The following is a 5,785-nucleotide window of genomic DNA, read 5'->3' on the forward strand; positions in this document are numbered from 1 at the left end:
TTTTTTCTTCCAAGTTTTTATTTAAATTCGTCAGTTAATATACAGTGTAATACCACCTCTGGGTGTAAGATCCAGCAATTCATCACCTACACAAAACACCCAGTGCCCATCACAACAAGTGCCCTGCTTAATACCCATCACTCATTTAACCAAACTCCTGCAACAACCCTCAGTTTGTTCTCTAGTTAGGTGTCTCATTTTTGGTTTCTCTCTCTCTCTTTTCCCCCCATGTTCATTTGTATGGTTTCTTAAATTCCACGTATGAGTGAAATCATATGGTATTGGTCTTTTTCTAATTTTGCTTAGCATAATGCATTCTAGCACTATACACATTGTTGCAAATGGCAAGATTTCATTCTGTTTGATGGCTGAGTAATGTTCCATTGAATATATATACCGCCTCTTCTTTATCCAGTCATCAGTCGATAGACATTTGGGCTCTTTCCATAATTTGGCTGTTGTTGATAATGCTGCTATAAACATCGGGGTGCATGTATCCTCTAAAATCAGTAGTTTTGTATCCTTTGGGTAAATACCTAGTAGTGCAATTGCTAGATCATAGGGTGGTTCTATTTTTCATTTTTTGAGGCAGCTCCACACTAGTTTCCAGAGTGGCTGTACCATTTGCATTCCTACCAACAATGTAAGAGGGTTCCCCTTTCTCTGCTTCCTACCCAACACCTAATGTTTCCATGTTGTTAACTTTAGCCAGGTGTGAAGGGATAGCTCATTGTAGTTTCATTTTTATTTCCCTGATGATGAGTGATGTTGAGCATCTTTTCATGTGTCTGTTCACCATTTGGATATCTCCTTTGGAAAAATGTCAGTTCACGTCTTTTGCCCATTTCTTAACTGGGTTACTTATTTTTTTGGATATTGAGCTTGACAAGTTCTTTATAGATTTTGGATACTAACCCTGTATTGGATATGTAATTTGCAGATATCTTCCCCCATTCTGAAGGTTGCCTTTTAGTTTTGTTGATTGTTTCCTTGCTGTGCAGAAAATTTTTATCTTGATGAAATTCCAATAGTTCATTTTTGCTTTTATTTCCTTTGCTTCTGGAGATGTGTCTAGTAAGAAGTTGCTATGGCTGATGTCAGAGAAGTTGCTTCCTGTTCCTATCTCAAAGTTAGGTCTTTTATCCATTTTGAATACACTTTTGTGTATGGTGTAAGAAAGTGGTCCAGTTTCATTCTTCTGCATGTCGCTGCCCAGTTTTCCCAGGATCATGTGTTGAGGACACTGTCTTTTCTCCATTGGGTATTCTTTCCTGCTTTGTTGAAGATTAGTTGACATATAGTTGTGGGTCCATTTCTGGGTTTGCTGTTCTTTTGCATTGGTCTCTATGTCTGTTTTTGTGCCAGTACCAGACTGTCTGTCTTGATGACTACAGCTTTGTAAATATAGCTTGAAGCCCAGAATTGTAATGCCTCCAGTTTGCTTTGCTTTTTCAAGATTGCTTTAGCTATTTGGGGTCTTTTATGGTCCCTTTTTAGGATTGTTTGTTCTAGCTCTTTGAAAAATGCTGGTGGTATTTCGATAGGGATTGCATTAAATGTGTACATTGCTTTGGGGAGTATAGACATTTTAACAATATTTATTCTTTCAACCAATGAGCATGGAATCTTTTCCATTTCTTTGTGTCATCTTCAATTGAAAGTAAAAGGACATTTTACTTTTAATGTAGTCTCTTATTATTTAGTCTCTTTGTATTCGTCCTGTAGCTTGTATTATATATGTATCTATAAATATATAAAGACTATATATCCTCTTGATTCTATTTCTGTTATATATGTATATATATACTACATAACTAATAATAACCAATGTATTGATTCTGTTTCCATTATATGCATATGTAGCAAATATCTGGGTCCCTGTGAACCAATCAAATTGACCCATCACATCCTTCTTTCTAGTGTGGAGCTATTAAGAACTAAGGGGGGAAAAAAGAGGGAAGAAAAATGAGGCTATTGCAAACAAAAAGTAAATGGCAAACAAAAAAAAATAAAAAATGAAAAAATGAAGTTGATTGATGGCAGATATGATGAAAATATGAACAAAAGGTGTAACTTCACGATTCACAAAAGAGAAAATTCAAATGGCCAATAAGCATAATAACTGACACTCATTTCACTTTTAATGAGGAAAATGCAATAACAGAACATTTTATTGGATTCAGCAAACCTTGGGAAGTATGTGCAGTAGCAGAAACATTCCTATGCTGCTATTTGTACTATAACCTGTACATCAACTTCGGACATGTAAACAGTACTGTAAATTATGTTTGGGTGCAGCCATACATTGTAAGATTTTTAGAACAATTTCCCTAGAAAGAACGAGGCTAACACCCTAGGATCAGAGGTTGCTAACTGGACAGATATATAGACCAGGACGGGTGCCTCATACTTAGAACAGTCTGTGGTCAGAGTGCCTTTCAGTAATATAAGTTTTACATTTTACTTTGTGGATCCTTAGTGCCTGCCACCAGTAGAGACTAATTTAGAGGTGCCACTGCGACAATGTAACCCTTCTGCTTTGACAAGATCACCCCCTGCCACGTCATGAGATTAAAAGTCACTTTAATAAGAAGCTACATTATTAAAATGACTCATTACCATCATAGGAGTCCTAAATACGGGTGAGAAACTTTTAGTGATATGACAGAGTCTTCTCATTGAAATATGAATAATTTAGAAATGTGTGAGACTTGGGAAAGTTGAAATGGAGTGCAAGAATAATGTTTTTAGAACTGTGAATAGAAACATTTTGGCATAGAAGTATATAGGGAGGGGGTGTATACAGGTGGGGAAGTGCATAGGGAAAGTACCTCTTAGTACAAATGTAAAGAACGTTTTATCTTTTTCAGGCCACAGGGAATCATAATCTTTTTAAATATAAGCTGAGACAACAGAGCAGAAGAGATGAGATTTCCTGGCGTCCTAGGGACGGATAAGGACAAGGGAGGGCATGACAAAAGTTTCCGCAAGCCTTCCTGACACTGCTGTGTCTCCACGTCCTACAGCAGACATCTTCAGAATTAGTAATAGTTTTTCAAATTTTTGACGATTATGTTTTATCACATTGTAGCATGGAAGCCAGAATTTACTTAATAGTATTTCTTGTTCACCAGTTTGTACTTTTTTTTTTTTTTTCACGTCAGACAGGTAATGGGGTGAGGTCACGTAACAAGGTTTAAGGGAGGCACATGTCACACAATGGCATGAACACGCAATCATCATGCTTATGAACTACAAAAGGATCTGTACTATTTTCATTAGTACTTTCACTTCACTTTTTTCACACACACACACACACACACACACACACACACGCAAACATACACACACAAGCTTTTGCTAAAACTAAAAGGGAAATGAAGGAATACAGCATCAATTGACACATTCAAGTCTGGAGATCAACACTTATTTTAAATATAAATAAGTATTTTATTATAAGTACCAATTAAAATATTACACATCAAAATGTTCAATCCTATTTAATTGGTGTTAATTAGCTACCCATCGTATGAATGTAGAAACGGTGCTGTATCTTATTTGCAATATTATTGTGACGTCTGCTCTTATTGGGTGAAATCCTGTCGGATTTAATTGGTAGATAGTGAATGAATCTTGATAGAGAATCCACCAGGGAATCATGGGAATGATGCCTTACTGACACTGGCAGGGATTTGCTCCTCCCTGTGTTAGCTAATCCCTAGCTCCCTAGCGATAGAAATCAATTCATCAGGGAGGTTGCCATTCAAATGCAAACTAACCAATCAAAGCCCTCCCCTCCAGCCCTCATCAGGATCCTACAGTCCAGGTCCGTGGTTCCCTGTCCTAACCTTGCCAAGACCAGGTACCATGCAACTCAGGTGAGCTGCTACAACCCAGTGCCCATAGAAAATATCAAACTAGCTAATTAAAACCTATTTAACCTACCTGTCTTTCCTTAATTCAGAAACCATGCCAAAGGCTCTTACCCACATTTTCTGCTTGTCTCTTACTGACCCTGGTGCTTCCTCCTGTGGCCCTGCATGGTGTGGCATGCCTCCTATATGTGACTATAAATGTCATCCTTCACGACAGTCATTTCTGTATCTGCATGTCCTGCTATACCTGACTAATAAAAATCTTGAGTACATTTTAAAATATAATCTTATATGCTTATACTTTAAATCAAATTCATTCATTCTTTTACTATTCAATTGATATTTATCAGGCACTTTGTTCTAGGTGCAAATATTATTATTTCTTTATTTTAAGTACTAAAACCCATCTATTGGTATTTCAAGCGACACTTTTCCTCCATTATCCCTGTGTTAGTCAGAGTTCTCCAGAGAAACAGAACCAATAGGACAGGTAGACAGATAGACAGTTTTTTTTTGACAGATATTATAGGAATTGGCTCACATGATTCGAGGCTGAGAAGGCTCCTGATTTGCTTTCTGTAAACTGGGATAACTGTTGTAGGTCCAGGTGTAGTTCCAGTTCAAATCTGAAGGCCTGAGAACCAGAGGAGACAGTACAAAATCCCAGTCTGGATCTGAAGCCTCAAGAACCAGGAACACCAATGTCTGAGGACAGGAGAAGATAAGTGTCCCAGCCCATTTGTTTTTTCTCTACTTTTTTGTTCCATTCGAGCCTTCAGTGGATTAGATAATGCCTGCCCACATTGGGGAGGGCATTTTTGTACTTAGTTTACCAATTCAAATGCTACTTTTTTCAAGAAACACTCTTACAGACACACCCAGGAATGATGTTCTGGCAGGTATCTAGATATCCTTTAGCCCAGTTAAACTGACACATAAAATTAACTGCCACATCCTTAAGTACCTTCTTTTTTAGTATCATTTAATTTACAAGGTTTTTCAAGACTTTGGAAATCGTGTGGTGCCTGGGTACTCAGTTAAGTGTCAGACTCTGGATTTTGGTTCAAGTCATGATCTTGCAGTCATTCATGAGATTGAGCCACACAATGGGTTCTACACTGCCAGCATGGAGCCTACTTGGGATTCTCTCTCTCCCTCTCTCTCTGCCCCTCCCCTACTTGCAGGCACACCCAGGTCGTCCCTCTTCCTCAAAATAAATAAGTTAAAAAAAAAGAAATTGTAATATACATATCAAAGAGAAACTGAGAGTGCAAAAGAAACAGAGAGGGGGAGAGAATAAAACATTCTTTCAAAGTGAATAGATTTATTAAATATTTTATTTTTGGTTTATATTTTGGTACATATTTTTGCACTTAGTTTCAACTCAGAAACAAAATGCTATAAGTCACTGAATTTTTTTGCTGCTAAATGAATTTTGATGTTTGAATAAGATTCTGCATTTAGTATTATTTAAACAAAGTTTGGTTTTAACACACCATTTTATTTTATTTTATTTATAATGTATGATAAGGAAAAGTTCTAAAATACACAGTCCATATGGTCCAGAAATCTGATCAAGAAAACATAATGTCTGGGGGTGCCTGGGTGACTCAGTCAGGTAAGCATCCGACTTCCTAAGCATCCGACTTTAGCTCAGGTCATGATCTCACGGTTCGGACTCTGTGCTGAGAGCTCAGAATCTGGAACCTGCATTGGATTCTGTGTCTCCTTCTCTCTCTGCCCCTCCCCCATTCAGGCTTTGTCTCTCTCTCTCTCTCTCTCTCTCTCTCTCTCTCTCAAAAATAAATAAACATTAAAAAATTTAAAAAAGAACATAATGTCCTTGTTAAACAACACCAAAATTAGTCTATGGTAAAGAAGCAAACACAGTAGGAGAGAATGTTCTTCAA

General features: G+C 37.3%; 1 non-coding gene across 1 annotated transcript; it reads right to left on the minus strand.

Annotated features, from left to right (window-relative positions):
• Positions 1-3,158: 3,158 nt before the first annotated feature.
• On the minus strand, positions 3,159-3,264 carry LOC123576310. Its single transcript, XR_006701317.1, has one exon. It is a non-coding gene; the product is annotated as a small nucleolar RNA U13 (small nucleolar RNA).
• Between the last annotated feature and the right edge of the window lie 2,521 nt (positions 3,265-5,785).

This window comes from Leopardus geoffroyi, chromosome C2, assembly GCF_018350155.1.
Source record: "Leopardus geoffroyi isolate Oge1 chromosome C2, O.geoffroyi_Oge1_pat1.0, whole genome shotgun sequence".
Classification (NCBI taxonomy): domain Eukaryota; kingdom Metazoa; phylum Chordata; class Mammalia; order Carnivora; family Felidae; genus Leopardus; species Leopardus geoffroyi.